Genomic DNA, 14,399 nt, shown 5'->3' on the forward strand with positions numbered 1-14,399 from the left:
CAAAAGAAGGGCATTGCAATAATCCAACTTAGTCAAAAGCAAGGCTTGGAGAACTGTACGGAAATCGTTATGATGTAATAAAGGTTTCAGTTTCTTTAAAATCTGCAATTTATAAAAGACATCTTTTATTATGGATTTTATATAAGCCTTTAAATTAAGTTCGCTATTGAATATAAAACCAAGATCCCTGGCTTCCTGCTTGATGTTAGAAGAGGGCAGGCTTGAACTGATGTCTAATGCAATTTTTTCGGTCATTTTATTGCAGATGTAAAGGATCTCGGTTTCTGAGTCATTTAGAGATAGTGACATGTGAGTAAGAAGTTGTTTAATAGAATTGGAATAGATTTCCCAGAGTTTCAGTGTGCTATGTAGCGAATCTTTAATTGTTAGGAGAATCTGAACATCATCGGCGAATATATATATATATAGATTTAAAATATGTATAGCCTGTGCAATCATCTGTTCTAGGCAGGTAGAGTCCATTGTTTTTGCAATTGATCTTTTCATAAGAAATCTAGAATATGCACACTTGCAAATTCTCTCTTGAGTGAAGGATACGTAGTAGTGTGTACACCAAGAAAATGACAGTGATTTGGCTATGAAATTAACTGTGCTAACTCCTCTACTAAATGTGTATTTGTGGTGTATCATGGTCTTTAAGATCATGAGAGGTCTTGAACAAGTAGATGTGACTCGGTTATTTACACTTTCGAATAATAAAGGACTAGGGGGCATTCCATGAAGTTAGCAAGTAACGCATTTAAGACTAATCGGAGAAAATTCTTTTTCACTCAACGCACAATAAAGCTCTGGAATTTGTTGCCAGAGAAGGCAGTTAGTGCAGTTAGTGTAGCTGGGTTCAAAAAAGGTTTGGATAAGTTCTTGAAGGAGAAGTCCATTAATGGCTATTAATCAATTATACTTAGGGAATAGCCACTGCTATTAATTGCATCAGTAGCATGGGTTCTTCTTAGTGTTTGGGTAATTGCCAGGTTCTTGTAGCCTGGTTTTTGGCCTCTGTTGGAAACAGGATGCTGGGCTTGATGGACCCTTGGTCTGTCCCAGCATGGCAATTTCTTATGTTCTTATATTTCAGAACAATTAACCAGAAATCATTCTTGTACAGTTGCTAACTAGCTCCCTCTCCTCGGTCACATTTTGAGCCAACCTTGTATTTTTAAGGTCCCTTTTTAAGTTCCATATTCTAAACATTCTGAAATTTTTCCTGTATGTCTTTAAGGCAAATAGATGGAGAAAGAAAATTTCAAAAAGGCAACTGGCTCACATCCCTCATGATTTATTCTTGCTTGGCAGCTTTAATCTTGGCTTTCTGACGTGTAGGAGACACCAGAATGTGGCCCCATGATCAGCTGAACTAATTAAAAACAAGACTGGCAATTCACAGACACATTATTTTATTTTTTTATTTTCATGAACTGTAAGCAACATAAGGGTATCCGGTGGCCTGTAGGCCCCAGTCCACTTTCCTCCCCCTTCTCTCTCTCCTTGTTTCTCTGGGGAGTGGCAGTGCTACTGCAAATTACCTCCTATTTACCTTATAAGCGATCCAAGAAGCCCAGGAAAGGACAACTGTTTATCTGAGAAACAGACCTTTTAATTGTCAGACATGTCAGGCTTACCAGTTAGAATAATACAGATAATTCATGTCTCTGAGGGAAGAAACTTATATTACAATCCTTAACACAGCATATACTCATAAGGATTAAAACTTTGCATATCATAGATGAACTCAGAGCAATACACATCAGGATAACTTTGACTTGCTTGAGCTAACTATCCTCATAACTTTAGAATATACTTTCAGTCTCACACTGGAGAGGTCTTGGTTGCTGAGCTGTGAAGACTCTATAATTTACCATCTGTGCAGTGCTCTCCGGGATACCAAAACTCATCCGCTTGGTCAGAGAAAGGGGCAGGGAGTGATGGCTTGCACATTGTCTTCTGATGGTGTTAATAGTTCTTCCTTATCGCCTTCTGGCCTGAGCCCCTCACTCATGCTCTTTTTAAAAGTCACATATACAAGAGCTCATACATAGTCAAATATTAGCATGAACTGGGGTCTCTTCTTCACTTTGGGCTGCTGACAGCTCTTGACCAGAGTGTGCAACATCTTGACCAGGGAGCTGACCTGGCTGTACAATAGCGTGCACTTATCTGATAAGCCCGCTTTCCAGGATTGGCAGTTCTTGTCTCCAGGCAGATTTGGGCTCTGCTGCAGGTTTTGTATCTGCTCTTCACACACATATTTGACTGGTATTGTCTTAGGTCAGTGGTTACAAAGAGAAGCTCCTATTCTTCAGAGAGGCCTAGTTAAACATGCAGATCAGATAATTCAGTCATGTCTTGCCATTCTGGCCAAAGTTCATCATGTCTGTATTTCTGCTGAAATACAGGTCAGCATCCATTTTGAGAAGTCAGAATTAATATTTTGATGCATAGTAGTAAAACTTCTGATATCTCCTACAGAAACAGGTCATTTAACGTTTATACTATTAGTGATATTACGGAAGCCAAAAATTGCACAACCCAGCACTTGGTCTATGGTATTTTTCTAAGTTTATATTTAAATTATCTCTAGGGCTAGATAAGTTCTTTTTGAAGTCTCATAAAGCTATCTCTTTTTTTTCCTTTTCATTTATTAATCATAATTTTTATCTAAAATTCTCCTGTATATATTCGGACATGGCTTTATTTTCTACCATGGAGAGAGGGTAGACCTGTCCTTTGGGTGGTTCAGTGTTAGGCTTCAAATTGATGGCACCGTCACAGGTTCTGTGTGGTGGTAGTATGTCTGCAGCTTCCTTGGAAAATACATCTTGAAAAGATGCATATTGAGGTGGCAACCCAGGCATCAATGGGGTAATTGGCATGCAGGCTACAGGAGCGACCTCCATCAGACATTTACCATGGCAATCTGGACCCCAACATGAAAGTTCCAGAGTGGCCCAATTGAATTGAGGCATATGCTGCTGCAGCCACGGTAGCCCCAGTACTATAGGATGCATGGCCTTCCCTAAAACAAAGAAGGAGATAGTTTCAGAATGGAGAGCACCAGTCCATAAACATACTGGTTCGGTGAGCTGGGTTACTTTGCCCGGTAAGGGCTCTCCATGAATTGGAGATAGGAGTAGTGGAGACGTCATGGTGGTAGTGGGAATCCGCAAGTGCTCCACTAATCATTGTAAAATGAAATTACCTCTTGCCCCCTGAGTCCACCAGGGCAAGTGATACTTTAAGGGTCCGTAGATCAAGGATACAGGAAGAAAGAGTGGAGGAGAGGGTGCAGTAAGACCTAAGAATCCTCCCGCAGGACTTAGGTCTGCTTGTTTCCCGGACATAAGCCCCAACTTCTTCCGCGTTCTTCTCTCTTTTGATGTCAGGTGACTGCGGCCTAATTGCATTGGTCCTTCCTCGCCAGCAACTGGACCCGAAGGCACAGGCCCGGGTGTGGACTTAACTCGAGCTTCACCCTGAAAGGGTCTTCTGGGAGTCTTGGTCTCTTGAACGTTGTCACGAAGTCGGCAATCAATCCTTGTTGCCAACTTCACCAGTTCAGCCAAGGTCTCAGGCATCTCACGAGCTGCCAGCTTGTCTTTCAAATGAGAGTTCAGTCCTTCAAAGAAGAGGGTCCTCAGGCATTTAGAGTCCCAATGTAATTCAGATGCCAGTGTCTTGAATTCTATAGCGAAGTCAGCTAAAGGTTTAGTTCCTTGCTTCAGGTGAACCAATGAAATCCTGCAGTGGTATGCCGGGCAGGGTCATCAAAAACTGATCTGAACAGTTTAAGGAATCCGGCTAGATCATGTATGATAGGATCATCGTGCTCCCATAGCGAAGAGGCCCAAGCCAACGCTCTTCCTTCCAGATAAGACAAAATGTAGGTGGTCTTGGCATAAGCTGTAGGAAAATGGCTAGGTTGCAGGGAAAAGTGCATGCAACACTGGTTAATAAAACCTCTACATTTCCAAACTTCCCCTGAGAAGCGTTTTGGAGCAGATAGAGGTACAATTGTCTTGACCATCACTTCTGGCAGGGTAACTTCTTTACCTGTGGTGGTGAGTAAGTTCATCTGTTCTTGTATATAGTTATTTTGTATAAATGCAAAACTTTGTTCCATGCTATACTTGTGCTTCATGCAAATTGTTTTTCTTCTAGTTAATCTACCTGTCCTTTTTTGCCCTTTGTACTTTGCCCTCTACCTTTACCACTGTTCCCCTCTTCCCTTCCCTGTTTTTTGTAATTTCTCTCAGTTACATGTAAACCGATATGATGTAAATAAATAAGTAAATAAATCTGTGCGTGCAGCTGGTTGAATGCAGCAGTCAAATTCTCCAGCGCATTGTGCTGTTCGGAGATTCACTGGGACAGGCCTGGAATGGCCTGCAATGTGGTGAGCTGAGCCGAATCCATGGAGTTAGCAATCTGTTATGGTTTAGCAGTATTTGGGTGGATTCTTGGGTACTATGGCAGATGACCATGCCCACTGGGAGGGGCCCCGTGGGCAGCCACAGTACTGGGCTAGACTCAGGACGCACAAACACAGATTTAGCTCTTTTATTATACAGCTTGATGTGTACCACCAGAGGTAGCAGTAGTGAGGTGAACCAGAGGTAACAGTCTCACCACATTGGTATAGGGGATTCTGGTGTAGGTTTCCCAGGCAAGGTAATGCTGTAGATGAGACAGACTGAGAGTTAGATTACTCACTAGATGGTAGCTGTAGGTTGGCGATTCCACCAGGCTGAAATAGATGGTACAGGCACCGAGGCAGGGAGAGCAGGCCCTCGAGGAGTGAGTACCTGATCCCAGCAAGGCACCTGAAATAAAGCAGAGGTCTCCCAAGGAGCGGGTACCCATGTTAGTTAATACCCCGAAGGGCAGAGAGAGAGCTTCCAGCGGCAGCACGGAAGCGGCAGAGTAGCTTAGACTGGACAAATCCAATCCTTGCTAACTCAATGAGCTAGGAAACAAGTACAGGCTATATACCCGGATGGCGTGACGTCACTTGAGGTGCATGCCCCTAAGGTTTGCGCCATTGCTGGAATAAAGACATGGGTAGCGCGTGCGTGCACTCGTAGGCCCTTGGGAGGAACATGGGTGGGAGGCAACGCCATGTTCCTCCCTTGGGAGGAACATGGTGGGAGGCAACGCCATAGCCGTTCTGGAGACACCGGAGAGGGTGGCTTGCAGATGCGGCGGTAGCCATTTTCCCAAGGTAAGCAGGAGAAGCTGAGAACAAGGTGAGGCATAAGGGGCGAAGTCATCTAAGACTGATGGATGCAACAAAAACTTCCCTTTCCCCCTCTATGAAGTCGCTGCCCTCCCCTGATACTTTCAAATCTTTACTAATCACTACATCTATTTCAAACTTCTGTACTGTTTACTGCCTACCAGGATCACTCAAGTAAAACCTCTCATTTTTTCTTGAATATATAGTATCTTTACCGATTGATCTTCATAAAACTCTCATAACTAGAGACTTCAATGTCCACTTGAACTCCGCACTACCTTCGCCAACTGCTTTTCACTTACTTGAAGCCTTCTCCAGTCTAGGAGTTATTTCTTTAATTACAGAACCTACACACATCTTAGGCAATACCCTTGACCAAGTATTTTATAATTTTAACTTCTCTACAGAAATTTCACTGGTACCCTGGACAGATCATTTTATTATTCATTTAACAGGAAGGCTCATTTACTCTCAACTCCTTCTATTTTCAAGTAACAAAAAAACCTTCCTCAAATGAAAAAAAGTAGATGTTGACAATTTTCTTAATTACCTACTATCAAAACTTGATGCTATCTCTGAAACTAACCCTGACTAGCTCTTAAATGGAACTTAATCATAGAAAATAGTTTAAATACCATAGCCCCTAAAATACTTCACTCTGTCTCAAACAGATCCAAAGCAGCTTGGTATACTGACTCACTTCAAAAAATGTGACAAAAATTATGAAAGTTAGAACATCACTGGTGTAAAATTCCCATTTCCCCCGTAAAGAAGCCTACTTCATATTTATACAAATAGAAAAAAGAAATCAATCTCACCAAAAAAATCATTTTATGCCTGTCAAATACAGGCTGCTAATGGCAGTCCTCACACTTTATTTAATATTGTTAAAGCTCTCATCTCAACACATCATAATTCTTCTGACCATATAAAGAAAAAATCGCTAACATCTCTGCAGAACTTAATCATTTACTGATCCCTCAACTTACCCACTCTTCACCGGTCTGTACTCTCAATGACTTCAAACTTATTGACCCAGACACAATAGTCCACATTATTTCAAAATCAAAACCTTTGAACAGTCCTTTTAATCTTTGTTCCGGACACTTATTAAAAGTGATAAAAGAATACATTTCTCCATTTTTAACTAAACTAGTTAATTCTTCACTTACAACCAGTATTTTTCCATCTTCACTAAAACAAACGTCTATCCTTCCAGTCCAAAAAAAGAAAAATATTGATCCCTTTCACATGTCCAATTACCGCCCGATAGCTTTGTTACCTTCAATAGCAAATATTATTGAATCAGTTGTCCTTCATCAACTGACAGACTACATTGATGACAATAACTTATTTCACCTGAATCAACACGGATTTAGAAAACGACACAGCACAGAGTCCCTTCTCCTCTTTTCTTTCCATACTATCCTTCATGGCTTTGACTCCAACACTGATTATATCATTGTATTTCTTGACATCTCTGCAGCTTTTGACACTCTGAATTATGATATATTTCTATTCATACTCCAACATATTGGTATTTCTGGAACTATTCTTCAATGGTTTAAATCTTTTCTCTCCGACCATCCTCAAAAAGTTAACCTCGGTGAATTTTCCTCTTCATGGAATCACACTAAATCGGGTATTCCCCAAGGCTCTGCTCTATCAGCCATCCTGTTCAACATATATCTGCTTTCTCTTTGTCATCTTCTAATGAATCTAGGCACCAATTTCAAATTTTATGTGGACGACATTCAGTTTATTGTTCCTTTTTCCAACTCCTGGCAAAATACCTTATCTCTGATCCATCTTTATCTAAAAACTATAAAAACCTGGTTATCTCACAATTGCTTCAAATTAAACACTTCAAAAACAGAATTAGAGCTTCTATCCATTCTCAAATTTTCCACAGTCCCCCTCTTGAACTTATCTTCGAAAACTGCACTATACCCATAAATAACTGTGCACGAAATCTTGGAATATTGATTGACTCCAAATTATCTCTCAATGCAAACATCTGCTCCATAGTAAAAAAATCATTCTAAAAAATTCAACTACTCAGAAAGCTGAAACCATTATTATATCAGATTTCCATTCAGTTTTACAATCACTCATTCTAACAACATTGGACTACTATAACTCTATATTTTAGCCTTCCAAATTCCTTAATCCGACCGCATCAATTAATTCAAAACTCTGCAGCTCGCCTACTTACTAAGACTCCTCGTAGAGCTCACATTACACCCATTCTACAGTCTCTCCATTGGTTACCGATCCAGTATTGCATACAATACAAAATTCTTTCCATATTACACAATCTTATTTATAATCCTTCCTCTATCTGGATATACTAATTTCTAAGAATTTACCAACCTTCTCGACATTTATGCTCTGCTAACAGATGTCTCCTTGAAATCCCCACAATCAGAGCAGCTATGCTAGATATTACTCGCAACTGAGCCTTTTCAGTATCAGGCCCAACTTTATGGAATTCACTTCCCCCACAATATTCGTCTCATATTCTCCACCAGAGACTTTAAAAAAGCTCTTAAAATTTACTTGTGTTCTGTTGCGCTTAGCAATTCTAACTTTTAACATTTTTTATACTTGTTAAATTTTTAACTGTTTTATATGTTGTTTAATTTTTCTAAATTAATGTTATTAAGAACATTTTCAACTGTCTGAAAATGTTTCACCCTTCAAATTGTATTCAATTATGTATCTTTTAATATGTAAACCGCTTAGACCTAAGACCCATTGTATAAGCGGTATACAAATAATTTTAAATATATAATGACTGAAAAGTGACTCCCTCATGGACGCATGGATAGTGGCATTCTGGGTATGCTCAGTTTGCCAGGCAAAGTTCTAGAAACTTTGACAGAAGTTTTCCATGCCGGGCTCCATCTGATGATGTCACCCATATGTGAGGACTACCATCCTGCTTGTCCAGGGAGAACAAGTATTTCTAAAGGAATAGATGGAGCATAAGCTCAATGAAATTAGTACAGTGAGAAAGGCTGAATTTTGGTAAAGATGACCGCTTGTTGATTTATATTATACTGTGATTGACAAGGGTAGACTGGAACATGCCACCAAATGCAAGCCATCGTGTCTTGAAAAACACCACTAAACAGGAAATAAAGTATACACAACAGTCCAGCATCTGCCAGTTCTTAAAAAGATATTCCTGCCACTCTGACAGGAGATCTATAGTCATAAGTGGCAATATCATTTTGTACCTTCCAAAAGGCAAGTCTAAATTAACAGCCTCAGATTGCTAGCATGGGCATATACATGTGTGCTAGTTATTTGCCTAACTTCAAATAGAAGCCAGAGCTCATTTACATGTCACAGATAAACTAGGACTTGAAAGACATACTTTTTACTTTGGCTCACAAACTTACATTTGTAGCCCAGAAATGGTGACAAAAAATGCCCTTTAGAAGCAGCAGTAGGTCAGCAACAACTGAATCACAGCATGAAGTCATTTTCAAAGCGTGCAATTAGATCACAAGAAAAACATTTCTGAATACTGGTGTTAAAAAATAACAAAATGCCTTTTTCATGACAAATTCATTTTTCTTCTTGTATTGGCAGAGAACAGGATGAAGGAAGGGCCTTCGGGAGTCAGCTATGATGTTCTAGGGGTACTGTGTCTGGTTAAGAGTTGAGATGCCAGCTGGCTGGTATCTACTTGGTCTTGCAGGTTTTTGTTAAGAAATATATAAAAATATCTCCTGTTGCCACTCACAACTCACATTCCAACTTCTTCATAAACATTATTTATTCAACTTTTGCTAGTTAAATGTAGTGGAGCTCTTGAAGCTGGGTGATGGAGAAGCTTAAAATGGCAGGTCTCATCTCCTTTCACTCACTCTTTTATGGGGCTTGTGCCATTCCTCTGCTGGGAGACTAGCAGGTGCAAGAATTACCTGGGTTCACTGCAAAAGCCCAGACCGAAAGACATTTACTTGGGGGAGGGACTGGTGGAGGTGGTCTCTTGGCTACTTTACTAGTATGTTACAAACCATCCACCCACCCATAAGGGCAGGAAAGGATGGAAAGGGGATAATAACTAAGGTAAGGGTTATGGTAGGAAAGCTGCAATGTCATGGCTTGACATTGTATTGGATATTATACAAAGGGACATTATACAAAGTCTCAAATGGGAAATCTGTCTTCCTTGGGCACTGTATAGCAGTGGAAGTTCAGGGGTGTTCAAACCAATCCTACTGAAGGAATTAAAAAATGAAATTTCAGATTTATTAGTTAAAAATTGTAACCTATCATTAAAATCATCCATTGGACCTGAAGACTGGAGGGTGACCAATGTAACCCCAATATTTAAAAAGGGCTCCACAAGCGATCTGGGAAACTATAGACCAGTGAGCCTGACTTCAGTGCCAGAAAAATAGTGGAAACTATTCTCAAGATCAAAATCATAGAGTATATAGAAAGACATGGTTTAATGGGACACAGTCAACATGGATTTACCCAAGGAAAGTCTTGCCTAACAAATCTGCTTCATTTTTTTGAAGGGGTTAATAAACATGTGGATAAAGGTGAACTGGTAGATGTAGTGTATTTGGATTTTCAGAAAGCGTTTGACAAAGTCCCTCATGAGAGGCTTCTACGAAAACTAAAAAGTCATGGGATAGGAGGCGATGTCCTTTCGTGGATTACAAACTGGTTAAAAGACAGGAAACTGAGAATAGGATTAAATGGTCAATTTTTTTAGTGGAAAAGGGTAAACAGTGGAGTACCTCAGGGATCTGTACTTGGACGGTGCTTTTCAATATATTTATAAATGATCTGGAAAGGAATACAATGAGTGAGGTTATCAAATTTGCAGATGATACAAAATTATTCAGAGTATTTAAATCACAAGCAGATTGTGATAAATTGCAGGAGGACCTTGTGAGACTGGAAGATTGGGCATCCAAACGGCAGATGAAATTTAATGTGGACAAGTGCAAGGTGATGTGTATAGGGAAAAATAACCCATGCTATAATTACACAATGTTGGGTTCCATATTAGGAGTTACTACCCAGGAAAAAGATCTAGGGATCATAGTGGATAATACATTGAAATTGTCGGCTCAGTGTGCTGCGGCAATCAAAAAAGCAAACAGAAATGTTAGGAATTATTAAGAAGGGAATGGTGAATAAAAGGGAAAATGTCAGAATGCCTATGTATCGCTCCATGGTGAGACAGCATGTTGAGTACTGTGTACAGTTCTGGTCACTGCAACTCAAAAAATATATAATTGCACTGGAGAAGGTACATAGAAGGGCAACCAAAATGATAAAGGGAATGGAACAGCTTCCCTATGATGAAGGCTAAAGAGGTTAGGGATGTTCAGCTTGGAGAAGAGATGGCTGAGGGGGGATATGATAGAGGTCTTTAAAATCATGAGAGATCTAGAACAGGTAGATGTGAATCAGTTATTTATTCTTTCGGATAATAGAAGGACTAGGGGGCACTTCATGAAGTTAGCAAGTAGCACATTTAAAACTAATCAGAGAAAATTCTTTTTCACTCAACACACAATTAAGCTCTGGAATTTGTTGCCAGAGAATGTGGTTAGTGCAGTTAGGGGCGGATTTTAAAAGGCCCGTGCGCGTAAATCCTTCCGGATTTATGCGCGCAGGGCCCTCGTGCGCTGGCGCGCCCATTTTGCATAGGCCGCCAGCACGCGGAAAGCCCTGGGATGCGCGTAAGTCCCGGGGCTTTCGAAAAGGGGAGGGAGGGGGCGTGTCCGGGGGCATTCCCGAAACGACATGGCGTTTCGGGGGCATGCCGCGGCGTTTCGGGGGCGGGCCCGGGGCGTGGCCCGGGACCAGAGGACGGAGCGGGGCTGCCGGCCGATGCGCGCAAAGTTACGCCTGCTTTCAGCAGGCGAAACTTTGCCGACAAAGGTAGGGGGGGGTTTAGATAGGGCCGGGGGGGGGGGGGGGGGTTAGGTATGGGAAGGGAGGGGAAGGTGGGGGGAGGGTGAAGAAAAGTTCCCTCCGAGGCCGCTCTGAAATCGGAGCGGCCTCGGAGGGAACAGGCAGGCCGCACTGGGCTCGGCGCGTGCAGGTTGCACAAATGTGCACCCCCTTGCGCACGCCAACCTTGGATTTTATAAGATATGCGTGGCTATGCGCGTATCTTATAAAATCCAGCGTACTTTTGTTCGCGCCTGCTGCGCGAACAAAAGTACGCGCTAGCGTATTTTTGAAAAATCTGCCCCTTAGTGTAGCTGGGTTTAAAAAAGGTTTGAATAAGTTCTTGGAGGAGAAATCCATTAACTGCTATTAATCAAGTTGACTTAGGGGCGGATTTTAAAAGGGTTACACGCGTAACCCTTAAAAAAAAACCCTGTGCGCGCTGAGCCTATTTTGCATAGGCTCGGCGGCGAGTACAAGCCCCGGGACGTCCGTATGTCCCAGGGCTTGCAAAAAGGTGTGGGGCATGGATGGTCCGGGGCGGTGCGGGGCTTGGCCTGAGCCTCCAGGCACAGCGGCCATTTGCCACTGTGCCTGGGATCACGGGCCGGCTGTCGGCCGGTGCTCGCAAGTTACGCCTGCCAGGAGACAGGCGTAACTTCTTCAACAAAGGTAAGGGGGGGTTCTAGGTAGGGTGGGGGGCGGGTTAGGTAGGGGAAGGTGAGGGGGGGGGGGGCAGAAGGAAAGTTCCCTCCGAGGCTGCTCTGATTTCGGAGCGGCCTTGGAGGGAATGGAGGCAGGCTGAGCGGCTCGGCGCGCACAAGTTGCACAATTGTGCACCCCCTTGCGCGTGCCGACCCTGGATTTTATAACATGCGCTGCGCGCGCATGTTATAAAATCGGGCATAGATTTGTTCGCTCCGGATTTTGCGAACAAATCTGCGCCCGCGCGCAGGTTTTAAAATCTGCCCCTTAGAGAATAGCCACTGCTATTACTGGCATCAGTAACACAGGATCTACTTAGTGTTTGGGTACTTGCCAGGTTCTTGTAGCCTGGTTTGGCCTCTGTTGGAAACAGGATGCTGGGCTTGATGGACCCTTGGTCTGACCCAGTATGGAAATTTCTTATGTTCTTATGTACTGGGCCTCCCCCCAGCCAGTCAGGTTTTGAGGATATCCCTAATGAATATGCATGAGATTTATTTGCATGCATAGATAGATCAGTAAGAAGAGGGAGGCACTAGGTGGCAGGCTGATAGCAGCCAAGTTCTGTTCAACAGTTGGAAGTCTACTTTTTCATTGTTGAACATGTCATCGGTCATTGTTAAACTTTATTAAATCAAATGGACAGGCGTTTGTAAGGCATATGTTGTTGCGGTCCCGGTCGCTAGGCTAGCGACCGGGTCCTTACCTTTCTGCTGCCTCTCCCGGTCTCGCCGCGTTCCGTTGCTCCTGGGGCCTGCAGGGCCGCATGGCAGCGTCTCTCTCCACGTGGAGACGCTGCCGAGGGACGACTCAGACTCCTCCCACTGCCAGGCAACGCGCGCGCGCGAGCAGGGGGCTCTTAAAGGTCCAGCACCCGGAAGTGCTGAACCGCCCCGTTCCTGACGTCAGACGCTGGCCGGCTATTTAAACCAGCGTCTGACTTCCTTGCTTTGCCTTTGCAACGAGGTCACTCTACTGTGTGCTTAGTTGCTTCCCAGCGTTGCTTTCAGCCTTGGTTCCTGCTTGTTCCAGCCGTGCCTTGCTTCCAGCCCTGGTTCCTGCTTGTTCCAGCCGTGCCTTGCTCCCAGCTCTGGTTCCTGCTTGTTCCAGCCGTGCCTTGCTTCCAGCTCCGGTTCTAGCTTGTTCCAGCCGTGCCTTGCTTCCAGCTCCGGTTCCAGCTTGTTCCAGCCGTGCCTTGCTTCCAGCCCTGGTTCCTGCTTGTTCCAGCCGTGCCTTGCTTCCAGCTCCGGTTCCAGCTTGTCCCAGCCGTGCCTTGCTTCCAGCTCTGGTTCCAGCTTGTCCCAGCCGTGCCTTGCTTCCAGGTCAGGTTCTGTTTGGTCCTGCTGTGCCTTGGCTCCAGCTCTGGGCTCTACTTGCTGTCTACATATCCTGACTCCAGCTCCGGTTCCTGATTCTCCTTGTCTTCAGCCAGCCACGAACCTTGGTCTTCTTCACGATTCTCCTTTGTCTTCAGCCAGCCACGAACCTTGGTCTTCTTCACGATTCTCCTTTGTCTTCAGCCAGCCACGAACCTTGGTCTTCTTCACGATTCTCCTTTGTCTTCTGCCAGCCTCGAACCTTGGTCTTCTTCACGATTCTCCTTTGTCTTCTGCCAGCCTCGAACCTTGGTCTTCTTCACGATTCTCCTTTGTCTTCTGCCAGCCTCGAACCTTGGTCTTCTTCACGATTCTCCTTTGTCTTCAGCCAGCCACGAACCTTGGTCTTCTTCACGATTCTCCTTTGTCTTCAGCCAGCCACGAACCTTGGTCTTCTTCACGATTCTCCTTTGTCTTCTGCCAGCCTCGAACCTTGGTCTTCTTCACGATTCTCCTTTGTCTTCTGCCAGCCTCGAACCTTGGTCTTCTTCACGATTCTCCTTTGTCTTCAGCCAGCCACAGACCTTGGACTCATTCACGATTCTCCTAAGTCCCAGCGACTCGGACCCCTACGGGCTCCTCCTGGGGGGGTCTTGGGTTTCCAGGGTGAAGACGCCATCAGTCCGCTCCAGCTGAGTGCCGCCTCCCGGCTTATTAACTCCTGTGGACGCTGTCCACCTCAGCCGGCCCAAGGGTCCACTATTGACTTTACTCATAACATAACAGTTTGCAAAGGCCATGGACTCGGCGGACTCCGCTCCTATGCAGGCCATCCCTGGCATGGCCCAAAGAATCCAGCAGCAACAGCAATGTCTGGAAGTCTTGGCTGCTACGGTGGATCGCCTAGCCAGTCGCTTGGACGCCAATCCTCCTCCGGTGGCACAACCCCCGCCTCCACCGGCGGTTCTAGCTCCCGCGCAGACTCAGCTTCCAGCGCCTACTCGATACTCCGGGGATGCCAGATCGTGCAGGGCGTTTTTGAATCAGTGTTTCATCCGCTTCACTTTGCTACCAGGGCAGTTCCCGTCTGATGCCGTCAAGGTAGCATATATTTTGTCTCTGCTCGATGGGAGAGCTATGCTATGGGCCTCTCCCATGTGGGAGAAACAGGACGCCATGCTGCACAATTTACA

At 44.0% G+C, this 14,399-nt stretch overlaps 1 protein-coding gene across 1 annotated transcript in view; it reads right to left on the bottom strand.

The window, feature by feature from the left end:
• The window catches only part of CPA6 (carboxypeptidase A6), a 313,862-nt gene that overhangs the window by 80,725 nt on the left and 218,738 nt on the right, over nt 1-14,399 (bottom strand). The window lies entirely within an intron of this gene.

The sequence above is a fragment of the Rhinatrema bivittatum genome, chromosome 2, assembly GCF_901001135.1.
Source record: "Rhinatrema bivittatum chromosome 2, aRhiBiv1.1, whole genome shotgun sequence".
NCBI lineage: Eukaryota > Metazoa > Chordata > Amphibia > Gymnophiona > Rhinatrematidae > Rhinatrema > Rhinatrema bivittatum.